Here is a 14,332-nt window from a genome sequence, read left to right on the forward strand (position 1 = left end):
CTCAGTGTTAACTTAGCTCAGAGAAAGCTGGACATCTACCAAAATGTTAGACAGAAAATTAGATACCTTTGAAAATAAGTGCCGATAAAAGATTCTGGGCATTGGTTGGAAAGACTTCATTACCAACTAAGAGATCTGAGAAATCACCAACCAGTAGCTCATTTCCACTAGAATCAGGAGGAAGTGCTGGAGGTATGTGGGGCATGTGCACACAGACACATGCCAACACAGAGATGCAGCTGTCAAGTGGAAACCAACTGATGTGAGGAAACAAGGGTACCCAAGAGAAACCTTAAGAACTCTTAGCAGGCAAGGCAAAATGGTCAATCTCAACTCCACAGAGCAGATGGAAGCAGCAGCAAATGACACAGCGGAGTGGAAGAGACCAGTTTCTGCCCTGAGTACCAACACTGGTGTGAAAAGGATATAATTTAATGGAATAGATAAGTGGTCTTGACGTGTTTCCTAAGCACCTGCAGGGAAATACAACTCATTTTGTTGGTAGGTGCAAACAAGATTAAGTCAAGACAAGGCTAATAAGCTAACATTTTAATACACATCTTGGTCTAAGTGGAGTGTGTGGGTGAAGAGGAATGTGGAATATAGAAAATTACAATTGCAGAGGAATGTGTTGCTGCATTACGCAGGCTGGCTTTCTACTGTATATCATTCATTTCTAGAAATCTAGTCCAATGGGCCAAACACCTTTTAAGTATGATAGGAAAAACAGCTGACAAAATTGTAGTTATTTGGTTACTTGCTGTTATGCCTATCACCATGGGCCTGACCCAACATCCATCCAGCAGAGTCAGTGTAAAGGAGCTGCCGACTTCATTGAGAGCTGATCCATTTCCATGATCATTGTTTATAAGCACTAGTCCACTGTCCTTAAACATTAGACATTTTTGCCTTCACTAATACAGAATTTCAAAACTGCTGTCTATACTTAGGTTACACATCAATGAATAAGAGGAAGCTTTTGCTAATCGCCCTGGGTTGAATCAATTTGAACTTAACAATTATGGGATTTTGGTTCAGCAATACACAGAGGGGCAGAAAGTGAAAAGTGAGAGGAAGATGAATTTATAGTTGCTCTTCAGGAACATGAATTTCTGACCTATGCAACTAGCTACACTTTATGTAAGAGGAAGTTACTTACCTGTAACTGGAGGTTCTTCAAGATGTGTGGTCCCTATTTGTATTTCACTGAAGGTTATACAAGTACAATATGAGTCTGGAGTCGGAGAATTTGAAAGTAGTGTCTGTTGGTCCATGCAAGTGTCCTGACTCACCTTGTGCTTCTGTCCAAGGTGATAAAGGATGGGGTGGACCGACTGCATCTTCAGTTCCTTTTCCACTGCAAATTTGACCAATCCGCAGAAAAGGGGAAGGAGGGTGGGAGGTGGAATACAGATACGGACCATACATCTCGAAGAACCTCCAGTTACAAGTAAGTAACCTCTTCTTCTTCTTTGAGTGATGGTCTCTCTTGAATTCCATTGAGGGGGATTAACAAGCAGTACTTACATTGGAGGAGAGTGTGAGGATGTGGAATGGTCATGTGGAGAACTGCTATGCCAAAGGAGGCATCTGCTGCTGAGTCCTGCTCTAAGGTGTAGTGTGCTGCAAAGGTGTATACAGAACGCCACATGGCTGATCTACATATGTCCATGAGCAGCACATCCTGAAAAGAGCCTGTGTTCAAAGTCTGAGTTCTTGTGGAGTGAGCCCACACCCCAGTGCAGGGAAGTAAGCCTGACAGCTGATAGCAGAGTTTAATGCAACCCAAAATTTATTTAGAGATTCTCTGGGTGGAGATGAGTGTTCCCTGAGTCTCTCTGCTCCTGCCACAAACACAGTCTGAGGACTTACTGATTGGCTCTGTTAGAAAGACAGAGCTTGTTGGACGTTGAGGGAATGCACCATTCCTCTGCAGATGGGTGGTCTGCCATCATAGCTTCAAGTTCATGACCCTTCTTGTGGAGGTGATAGCAACAAGGACGGCAACTTTCATGGAAAAGAGGGACATGAAGCACAATGCTAACAGCTCAAAGGTGGGCTTTGTTAGGAGAGAGAGAATTAGATTCAGGTCCCATTGGGGTGCAATCATTTGGATGGATGGAAAGGTTCTGATGAAGTGTTTCCAAAATCTAGCGGTTAGTTTGTGTGTAAAGACAGAATAACCTTCCTCTGGAGGGTGGACACTCTAATCACTGCCAGCTCTCAAAGAGCTTGGGGGAAACCAGAAGACTTTAATGACAGAGTGCCATCCAGGATGAAGGGAGATCCCTGCCAATTCTGGTAGAACTCCTTTTTTCTGAGCCCAAGATGAGAAACATCTTCACTTGGATAGGTAACATTGCCTACTAGAGTCCTTCCTGCTGCTGGAGATAATGTCTTGGACAGCTGAAGAGCACATCCGTTCTAAAGCAGATGCCCATCCAAATACCATACCCTGAGGTGGAGCGCATATGGACTGGGATGCCTGATCTCACCATTGTACTGGATCGGTAGATCAGGGAAATTGGGGATGGGAATAGTTGGGCAGGATGACATGCAGAGAAGATTGGGAAACCAAAATTGTCTGGGTCAGGAGCGGGATATGAGAATGACCGTCCCTCTGTCTTGTCTTATCTTGTGTATCACTTGAGGTAGTAGAGGGAAGGTGTAGTTGAGTTAGTCTGACCAGGAGAGAAAAGAGTCACCCTTGGAGCAGTAGCTGAGGGCCCCCCAGGGCAAAATTGATGTTCATCTGTTAAGTGATAGGTCTCGTGTTCTACAGAATTGTGAAGTTCCCACTCACGGTCGATGACAGAATGTCTGTTGAGTGAGTCTACGAGAACATTCTGTCCCAGGAAATAGGCCTGTGGACAGGAGGACCTGGTGATGTAGGCACCAATTACAGAGATTGACCACTTAGAGCATAGAGCAGATCTCGTTCCCACCTGTTTATTGATATAGAAAATAGTGGTGGCTTTGTCTGACATGATGAGAATATGATGGGAGCAACTGAAGAGAAGAAAAGATTGGCATGCCCTTCTTACAGCTCCAAGTTCCAGGATGTTTCTGTGCATCAAAGAGTCCACCATTCTGGTCATCCATGTGGGTTCCCCAGCCTACCAGGGATGCGTTGATGATGATCATCTTGTCTCTGGAGTCAGGAAAAAAGAAAACCCCCATGCATACATGATATGGGTCTGTCCACCAATGAAGGAATGACAGCACTGTGGTAGGGACTGTCATTGTGAAGTCCATGGAATGATGGCTTGGTGAGTAAATGAACTGAAGCCATACCTGAAGGCAGGAGAGGTGGAGTTGTGTGAACCAGTCGGGGGGGGGGGTGGAGGGGCATCTAGGCACAAGAAGCTATGTAGCCAAGAAGGGAGAGGCAAGTCAGACATACAGATTGCTATTGATGTGAGTTACAATGCCACTCACTGTCTGAAACCTGTCTGTGGCCAGGTAAAATCTTGCTGTGACTGAGTTTATGGTAGCCCCAATGACATCTAGAGAATGTGTGTGGTGAAGGATCGATTTCTCAAAGTTGACACTGACTCTAAGGGAAGAGAGGAGGCTGAGTAAGATAGAAGTTGATGTATGGGCTTCTTGACTGAATCTGGAGACTAGGAGCCAATTGTCAAGGTATGGAAACACAAGGTCGTCATAATACCTGATATGGTCCACTACGATGGAAAATACTTTGGTGAAGACTCTGGTAGCTATTCCGAACAGGAGCACTCTGTATCGGAAATGGTGGGTACCCATTATAAATCGCAGGAAACGTGTGGGCAGGATGAATATCAATGTGAAAGTAAGTGTCCTTCTTATCGAGGGATGTGAACCACATGCCTTTCTCTAGGGATGGAATTAACATTGCCAGCATGACCATACAAACTTGAGTTTGCAGATAAACAACTGAGGTGTTGAAGATCGAGGATTGGTCTCCACCCACCTTTGTTCTCAGGTATCAGGAAACAAGTTGAGCAGAAACCTGTTCCCTGATATTCTGGAGGAATGCATTCTATTGCTCCCCATTGTAACAAGGAGTTCACCTCTTGCGTGAGAATACTGTCATGAGAGTGGTTCCAAAAGCGAGACAGGGAGAGGAGATTTGGAGATAGCATGAGAAACTAGATCATATAGCCATAGTGGATGATGTTCAAATTCCATCTGTCCATTGTTATTGCACTCCAAGCATGGGAAAAGAATGCTAAGTGACCTCAAAGGGAATAAGAGGGTCATGAGGTGGTGTGCTTAGTGGTTGGCAGCTCTCAGGCTTGCATTAAGAATACCTCTTGGCTGAAGGTTGGGTCTGGGACCTTGAAACTTGTGAGGGGACTCCTGGAAGGTGAGACCTCTGCATCATTTGATGTTTATTTGGGGGGCTCATAAGGTCTCTGCAGATAGAATTGAGAAGACTTATTGTGTTGTCTGGATGAGTGGCAGTGGAATTTTTGTTTTGGGGCAGGAGTGTAGATGCCCTGGAATCCTTTAGTGTATGTAGTGATTCATCTGTTTTCTGGTTAAAAAGATGGGATTCATCGAAATGGAGGTACTCACTGGTCTTCTGGACCTCCCTAGGAAAACCAGCAGACTGGAGCCAAGATTCTCTATGCCTGACAATCCCTGTAGCCAGGGCCCTGGAGGAGGTATCTGCTGCATCTACTGCAGATTGGAGGGTAGTTATGGCCACAAGATTAACTTTGTCAACAAGTGCTTGAAAAGGAGCATGATGATGTTGTGGAAGGCTATCAGCAAACTCCTTGAATTGACTGTAATTAGGTAGTCATATTTGGATAACAAATGCCTGATAATTTGCAATTCCGAATTGCAGGCTAGAAGATGAGAATACTTTACATCCTAGAAGATCTAGATGTTTCCCTTCCTTATAAGCTAGGATAAAGTGAGGGTGTTGCTGTTTGGCTCTGTCTTTAGCAGCCTGGACTACAAGGGAATTCAGAGGTGTGGTGGGAGAAGAGAAATTCAGAGCCTTTGGCTGGAACATAATAACACTTCTCTGCTTCTTTGGGACAGGCAAGCATGTGGCAGGAGTGTGCCACACTGGCCTTGCAGGCTCCAATATGGCTTTGTCAATTGGCAATGCTATTCTCGTATAACAGCTTAATACCAGTAATCTCACCTTACTGGGAAAAGTTAATATAAACACCTACACAATGTAAAGCTAAACAGAGTTTTCTCTAGTGATCACAAATTTCAAAATTAAATCTAATTTGTGACTCTGTTCACTAAAAGTAATGAAATATGTTATTGCTCATGCTGTGCTACTTGTAAAATTAAAAATATATCCCTGGGACCCTTATTAAAAACACTGTAAAATTAACAATGCAGGTCATTAAGCTTAGCAGCACATGGACACGGACAAAGCTATTTTAATTAAAAATTGTAGTGCTGGTGCAGTTTTAGGTCCTCTGCATATTCTGCCTTCAGTAGGAAACAGTTTTGGATAAATCTTGCCTGTGCTGTCCTGGTGCACAATACAGGGGAAAGTGTGTCTCCCTTGTCTCCTCCTTGTCTCCACAGAAGCATGAAGTTAGGATCTCTCCATACCATGTAAAAAAATGCCCTGACCCATCTGCCACATACCAAGGGGAAGACTGGAGGAATGTCTAGCTTCACTCAGCACTGCTCAGCTAGTTGGGGATATACTGGGGTTAACAGCAATTACTAAGCAATGATGTATTTTTGCTGCTCAAGGAAGCAAGAAAGTGGTCTGTACAGCACATCATCTCCTGTCTATTTTGAAGTAACCTGGCCAATTCAGGAGGTTTTCTTTTGCCACTGGAAACAGTCATAGCTCCATTTCATTACATTGACTGAAACTTAGTCTTTGCTATATAAAGAAATAGAAATAAAAGTTCAAATAATGTTAAGATTGTTATAAAAAAGCCCAAGAATGTTAATATTAAGGCTGATGATCTACCTTTGAATTAAGTTGCTGTGAAAGGATGTATCACCAGTTAAAAGTAGAGCTTGGATTCTGGCACAGCGCCTCATGAGACACTGTTTATTATTTCAGAGACTTGTTCCAATAATGTATATATTACCACAGACAAACAAAGGAAGAGAAGTGAAAAGGCCTGCTAGACTACCCAGCCTCTCTCAGTGCACCACCATTCCCTAAATTTACTCGTATTTTGTTCAGTCTAGTTTTAAGTTATGGAGCTTCCAGCAAGTCTATTGCAGGACTACTCTAGAAACTTAATTTCACAGTAAAGTTCTTCCCGATTGTCAGCCCTTACGTTCCATTTCTTTCCTTTATCCTATTACTTTCAGTTGTACTCCCTCCCTTCACCTTGGAGATAGAGAAAGATATCCTGGCCATGGCAATCAAACAGAAGAGGACTGGGAGGAATTCCATACAGCTAGAAGTTTCCAATTGATACCAGGTTTCATCAGTGTGGAAACTGTGGAAGATTCAAGCTCAAGTTTCACTCAAGATTCAGCTAGTGCAAGGGAATAGAGAGATGTATAGGACATCAGTTTGGCCCAACTTGTAAGAAAATTAAGATTGCCCACAAAGAGTTCTCCAACCGTCCAAGGAAATCCTTGCTGGGGATTCAATACTCAGAAAAACTGAAAGAATATCTTGCAAGAGAGAGGCGGACAACAGCACGGCGTGCCTTCAGTGCCTTGGTGTCACTGAACCTGGTGGGATGATGCGCACAACTGGAATGTTAAAATCAATGGTTATAACCTATTTAGGAAGGATCAAATGGGCAAAAGGGGAGGGGGGTGGCACTCTGTGTCAAAAATATCATCACCTGCTTCTGAGTCACTGATAACTCAGAAGAAAATGATTTTGAATTCTTATGTATAAATATCCTAACAGATAAAAGCACAAGATGGGGTATGAACTGATGTCTGCTACAGATCAACAAATCACACCAGGGAAAAATATGACTGGCTCCTTACACACCATCTGATAATATGTTGGGAAAAAAGCTGCATTATCATGGGGGACTTCAATTTGATTGACATATACTATAATCTAATGCTCCAGTACTAAAACTTCCTTGGAATTTCTAAATATTATTATAAATGACAATTTCCTAACTCACAAAGTGTTGCATCCAATATGGAGAGATTCTGTATTTGACCTCTTCTTGACAGATACAGAGGAACTGATCGCAAAACTAAAAATCAATCATAGCTTAGACACAAGTGATCGTGACTTGATCATATTCATAATGTGAAAACAGAATAAAGTCCAGACCAGTGATATATAGACTTAGTGCTTTAAAGGGCCCAGTTTCATAAAGATGAAAACAATTATGAGCCAAATCACCTGGGAGGCAGAATTTAGTCAGAAAAATGTGAATGATAATTGGGAATTCATTAAGAAAACTTCACCAGATGCCCAAAAAGCCACAATCCCACAATTGAGGAAGAAGGCCATAAAAACAACCTGGTTTTGAGAGGAAGTGAAGGCTACTATATATATATATATATATATATATATATATATATAACTAATGGAAGAGAACGGAAGCTGATAGTAATGAATAAAAATCAGAAACTAGGAATTGTAGAAAACTGATAAGGGAAGCAAAGGAACACACGGAGACTCCCTATGGCCAACAGATTTAAGGACAATAAGAAGGAGATTTTAAAGTATATTAGGAATAAAGAGAATCCTAATAATGGCATTGGTCCATTACTAGATGGAAATGGTAGAATTATCAATAATAATGCAGAAAAGGCAGAAGTATGTTCAATAAATATTTCTATTTTGTATTTGGGAAAATACAGATGATGCAGTCATATCATATGATAACTATGGGCAGTGCGTATTGGTGGCTGGGGGAGGCTATACTTCCCCAAACCTCTGCCAATGCTTCCTGCCATGGCTGCGGGCTGGGCCACAGCAAGGCTTAGAGCTCCTCCAGGCAGCTACGGCTCTGGGCACCTCTGGCCAGCTGGGGATCTGGGCAGCATGGGCAGCGGGCCAGCACTCGGAGTCACTTGGGCAGGCCGGCACTCGGGGCCATTCTGGTGGGTGGGCCGGCATTCAGGTCGGGGCTTGGGTCATCTCAGGTGGGATGGCCGGAGCTCCTCTGGCTGGGTGGGGTCTCGGGGCTCCTCTGGCCCTGGTGGGCGAGAGTGTGGGGTTGGGGGGAGGGGGCAGAGTAGGGGCAGGGCCTTGAGCTGAAGGGGCAGGGCAGGGGACTATCTTCCCCAAACAGAGGGCTCACATGCTGCCCATGATGATTTTATTCTTTCCATTCCATTAGTATCTCAGGAGGATGTTAAACAGTAGATATTAAATCAGACATTTTTAGGTCAACAGGTCCAGATAACTTGCATACAAAAGGTTTAAAAGAGCTGGTGTGGAGCTTGCTAGACCATTAAATTTGATTTTCAATATTGGAATACCCAGGAAGTTCCAGAAGATTGAAAGAAAGCTAATGTTGTGCCAATATTTCAAAATTATACAGCTAATTATAGGCCTGCCAGACTGACATCAATCCCAGTCAAGATAATGGAGCAGCTCATATGGGGGTCAATTAATGAAGAATTAAAGGAGGGTAAAGTAATTAATGGAACTCAACATGGGTTTATGGAAAACAGATCCTATCAAACTAACTTGATATCTTTTTTGGATGAGATTAGAAGTTTGGTTGATACGGTAATAGTGTTGGTGTAATATACTTAGAGTTTTGTAAGGCACTGGACTTGGTACTGCATGACATTTGATTAAAAACTAGAATGAGATAAAATTAACATGGCAAACATTAAGTGGATTAGAAGCTGGCTAGCTGATAGGTCTCAAAATGTAAGTATGAACTGGAAATCTTCATTGAATGGGTGTATTTCCTTTGGAGGTTCCACAGAGATTATCTTTTAGCCCTTAGCTATTTAATGTTTTCTATTAATGACTTGGAAGAAAACAAAGTCATCACTAATGAAGTTTGCAGATGACACAAAAATTGGGGGAGCGGTCACTGATACAAAGCAATCTGGATCACTCAGTAAACTGGGCTAAGGCAAATAATATGTGTTTTAATATGGGCTAATGCAATCCTTACATGTATAAACAGGGAAATCTCAAGTTGGAGCAGAGAGGTAATTTTACCTCTGTATTTGGAACTGGTGTGACCACTGCTGGGACACTGTGTCCAGTTCTGGTGTCCACAATTCAAGAAGGATATTAATAAATTGGATAAAGTTCAGAGAAGAGACACGAGAATGATTAAAGGATTAGAAAACATACCTTATAGTGGTAAACTCAAGGAGCTCCATATCCTTGGCTCATCAAAGAGAAGGTTAAGGGGTGGCTTGATTACAGTCTGTAAGTATCTATGGGGAACACATTTTTAATAATTGGCTCTTCAATCTAGCAGAGAAAAACAAACACAATCCAAGGTCTGGAAGTAGAAGCTAGACAAATTGAGACTTGAAATGAGGTGTACACTTTTAAAAGTGAGAGTAATTAACCACTGGAACAATTTACCCCAGGTTGTGGTGGATTCTCCAGCACTGACAATTTTAAAATCAAGATAGGATGTTTTTCTAAAAGATCTCCTCTAGGAATTAATTTGGAGAAGGCCTATGGCCTATGTTACACTGGAGGTCCGTCTAAGTTATCACAATGACCTTGGAATATATGAATCAGCCTAAATCCAGATTGAATTTCCATTGTTGGTAGTTCTCTATCAATACATTGTATGAGGGGGTTTTTATTTGTATAATGGCCCTAAAGCAATGATTCTCAACCTGCAGCCTGTGGGCTGCTTGAGACCCAACCAGCACACAGCTGCAGACCATCTGACATCCTCAGGGCCATACAGGTAATATATATATTGTATGCACGTGGCCCACATAAAACAGAGAGCTGCATACGTAGCCCACAATGGTAATTAGGTTGAGAATCACTGCCCTAAAGGAAAAGGAGTACTTGTGGCACCTTAGAGACTAACCAATTTATTTGAGCATAAGCTTTCGTGAGCTACAGCTCACTTCTTGGATGCATTCAGTGAAAAATACAGTGGGGAGATTTATATACATAGGGAAAATGAAACAATGGGTGTTACCATACACACTGTAACCAGAGTGATCAATTAAGGTGAGCTATTACCAGCAGGAGAGTGGGGGGGGAAAAAACCTTTTGTAGTGATAATCAAGGTGGGCCATTTCCAGCAGTCTCTATTCAAGCCTAAGTTAATTGTACCCAGTTTGTAAATTAATTCCAATTCAGCAGTCTCTTATTGGAGTCTGTTTCTGAAGTCTTTTTGTTGAAGTATTGCCACTTTTAGGTCTGTAATCGAGTGACCAGAGAGATTGAAGTGTTCTCCAACTGGTTTTTGAATGTTATAATTCTTGACGTATGATTTGTGTCAATTTATTCTTTTACATAGAGACTGTCCAGTTTGACCAATGTACATGGCAGAGGGGCATTGCTGGCACATGATGGCATATATCACATTGGTAGATGTGCAGGTGAATGAGCCTCTGATAGTGTGGCTGATTTGATCAGGCCCTGTGATGGTGTCCCCTGAATAGATATGTGGGCACAGTTGGCAACGGGCTTTGTTGCAAGGATAAGTTCCTGGGTTAGTGGTTCTATTGTGTGGTGTGTGGTTGCTGGTGAGCTTCAGGTTGGGGAGCTGTCTGTAAGCAAGGACTGGCCTGTCTCCCAAGATCTGTGAGAGTGATGGGTTGTCCTTCAGGATAGGTTGTAGATCCTTGATGATGCGTTGGAGAGGTTTTAGTTGGGGGCTGAAGGTAATGGTTAGTGGCCTTCTGTTATTTTCTTTGTTGGGCCTGTCCTGTAGTAGGTGCCTTCTGGGTACTCTTCTGGCTCTATCAATCTGTTTCTTCACTTCAGCAGGTGGGTACTGTAGTTGTAAGAATGCTTGATTGGGACCTTGTAGGTGTTTCTCTCTGTCTGAGTGGTTGAAGCAAATGCGAGAGCTGAGGAAGCGTTGTTCTAAGTCAGCCATAAAAATGTTGGCATACTGTGGGGCCATGCAGGTACCCATAGCCGTGCCGCTGATTTGAAGGTATACATCCATAGTGGCCAGGATGGTGCTTTCAGGAAGATCACCGATGGATTGTAGTTTCCTCAGGAAGTCAGTGGTGTCTCAAAGATAGCTGGATTGCTGGTAGCATAGGGCCTGGGGAGGGAGTCTACATAGCCAGACAATCCTGCTGTCAGGGTGCCAATGCCTGAGATGATGGGGCCTCCAGGATTTCCAGGTTTATGGATCTTGGGTAGCAGACAGAATACCCCTGGTTGGGGTTCCAGGCCATCCTCACCACTATGGATGTAAAAGCCCTCTACACAAACAGTCCACACAAATATGGACTACAAGCCGTCAGGAACAGTATCCCCGATAATGTCAAGGCAAACCTGATGGCTGAACTTTGTGATTTTGTCCTCACCCCTAACTATTTCACATTTGGGAACAATGTATACCTTCAAATCTGCGGCACTGCTATGGGTACCCGCATGGTATGAGAGACTGCTAAATTGGAATTAATTTGCAAACTGGATACAATTAACTTAGGCTTGAATAGAGACTGGGAGTGGATGGGTCATTACACAAAGTAAAACTATTTCCCCATGTTTATTCCTCCGCCTCCTTCCCCCACTGTTCCTCAGACGTTCTTGTCAACTGCTGGAAATGGCCCACCTTGATTATCACTACAAAAGGTTTCTTTCCCCCCCGCTCACCTGCTGGTAATAGCTCACCTTAAGTGATCATTCTCATTACAGTGTGTATGGTAACACCCATTGTTTCATGTTCTCTATGTATATAAATCTCCCCACTGTATTTTCCACTGAATGCATTCGATGAAGTGAGCTGTAGCTCACGAAAGCTTATCCTCAAATAAATTGGTTAGTCTCTAAGGTGCCACAAGTACTCCTTTTCTTTTTGCGAATACAGACTAACACGGTTGCTACTCTAAAACCTGCCCTAAAGGGTATCTTTATTCAGCTGCCTGTTAGCTAGAGGAAGGTTCACACTGTGAAAAGGACATAAAGAGACTCACTGTGGCAAGTACCCCTTTTATGTAGCCATATAAGTGCAACAGGAAAAAATCAAGGCCCAAGAATATTAAGACATCTTTCGAAATCTTTAGTTGATATTAAGCTAACAGCCTCTTCTGGGATAGCCTCCACTGACCACCAACCTACACATCAGATTATTCTCTAGGAAGCCTATGTGCTCATATAAATGGGCACAGTTTCAGTCTTGCCCATTTACACCAGCCAAGTCCTTAGCCCTTTTTTTGTTATAGTTAATCTGCTGATACTGTGCTTCTATTTTTAACTGATAATTTAACATTTTTTAATGTTGACATCTATTAAGGTGCTCACTTAACACTCTGTAACTCAAATTAGCATGCTAAATAAAATTGTTAGGATATAGATATTCAGGCCTGTCTGCAAAGGCCTATACTCTAAGAATTTAGGTGTATTCTTATGACTTGGCTAGTTATAGAGATATAAAAGAAAGAATCAAAATCACTGTCTGCCGGTGTAAGGGCCTTCTCCTACTGTGACAGTCTGAGGCCCTGTTCTTAGGCTAAGGCCTTTGGCTAAGCAGGAGAGGCAGCCATAAACTGGGAAGTGAACAGTCACATCCTCACATTCCAAACTAGTCACATTGAAAGAAGGTGCTGTTGGGCTGTTAGGAATACAATCCTGTCCTGATAATGCCTATCGCCTCCAGAGAAAGGGAAGTGCCTAGAAAATGTAAAAGGAAACTTAGTTTGATAGCATCCTTTCTGGCAAGAACTCACTTATCAATACTGGGATGTGAAATCCTCATTTCTGTTTTTTTTTGTCATTATAGTTCCCACTTTGCTATTGTTTGTCTGTATAATCTCTGTCTGGTTCTGTGATTGTTCCTGTCTGCTGTATAATTAATTTTGCTGGGTGTAAACTAATTAAGGTGGTGGGATATAATTGGTTACATAATCATGCTACAATATGTTTGGATTGGTTCGTTAAATTTCAGGAAAATGATTGGTTAAGGTATAGCTAAGCAGAACTCAAGTTTTACTATATAGACTGCAGTCAATCAGGAAGTGAGTGGGTGTGTGGGGGAGATGGGAACAGGGAGTGGGGGTAAGGAAATTGGAATCATGTTTTGCTAAAGGGGGAGATGGGAACAGGGAATGGGGGTAAGGAAATTGGAATCATGTTTTGCTAAAGGGGGAGATGGGAACAGGGAATGGGGCTAAGGAAATTGAAATCATGTTTTGCTAAAGGGGGAGATGGGAACAGGGAATGGGACTGGGGAAACTGGAATCATGTTTGGCTAAGGGCAGGAATGGGAACAGGGACACAGGTGTAAGGCTCTGTGGTGTCAGAGCTGGGAAGGAGGATACTAAGGAAGGAAACTAGAATCATGCTTGCTGGAAGTTCACCCCAATAAACATTGAATTGTTTGCACCTTTGGACTTTGGGTATTGTTGCTCTCTGTTCATGTGAAAAGGACCAGGGAAGTAAGGGGTGAAGGAATAAGCCCCCTAACAGAAATACTGTATATTTTTTATATGCTGAAGTGTGAATTTGATCATCCAGACATAGATTATGGAGGCCCTATTAACGAGCGTGTGTTTGAAAATCAAGCTCACTGTATGATATTGTGAATTTTGTACCATGAATTTGTATGTAGTTATAAAGGCTTATGAGGTATTATCAATTCTGAAAGAATTATCTACTAGAATAAATATGTAGATATGACAGTTCCTGGGTACCCAGAGATGTGAGTCACCTTGTTACCTCCTGTCTCTATCATGAGGGACTCTTGCTTGTGATAACTGGCTGTTACCTCTCTAACACTGACAGTCTTTCAGCCATTCAAGAAATTTCCTTAGGGCTGTGTCAGCCCAGTCTTTACCTTGCAGGTTAACAAGAGGTGCACCCCAGTCCCTGAGTCCCTCCAGCCCGTGACACTGACTATTCACAGAAATCCCAGATCCTAATCATAGAATAATAGAATATCAGGGTTGGAAGGGACCTCAGGAGGTCATCTAGTCCAACCCCCTGCTCAAAGCAGGACCAATCCACAACTAAATCATCCCAGCCAGGGTTTTGTCAAGCCTGACCTTAAAAACTTCAAAGGAAGGAGATTCCACCACCTCTCTAGGTAACGCATTCCAGTGCTTCACCACCTTCCTAGTGAAAAAGTTTTTCCTAATATCCAACCTAAATCTCCCCCACTGCAACTTGAGACCAACGGTGCACAGTACCTCAGTTTGCCAGTTTTGCCTTAAACCACAGCTCCTGTAAACCACATAGCAATAGTAATGAAACAAAAGGAGGTTTATTTAGGAAAGAATAGTGATTCCACTTGAA

At 42.6% G+C, this 14,332-nt stretch overlaps 1 protein-coding gene across 7 annotated transcripts in view; it reads right to left on the reverse strand.

The window, feature by feature from the left end:
• ADCY2 (adenylate cyclase 2) overlaps positions 1-14,332 on the reverse strand; it is a 431,011-nt gene that overhangs the window by 304,881 nt on the left and 111,798 nt on the right. The window contains exon 1 of one of the 7 annotated variants that reach the window (XM_078851645.1): positions 9,233-9,252. The exons of the other annotated variants lie outside the window; for them this stretch is intronic. The gene's annotated coding sequence lies outside the window, so the exon portion shown is untranslated. Of the gene's footprint in view, positions 1-9,232; positions 9,253-14,332 lie in introns of those variants that run through there. 7 annotated transcript variants of the gene reach the window in all.

Source organism: Lepidochelys kempii, chromosome 2 (assembly GCF_965140285.1).
Source record: "Lepidochelys kempii isolate rLepKem1 chromosome 2, rLepKem1.hap1, whole genome shotgun sequence".
Taxonomy (NCBI): domain Eukaryota; kingdom Metazoa; phylum Chordata; order Testudines; family Cheloniidae; genus Lepidochelys; species Lepidochelys kempii.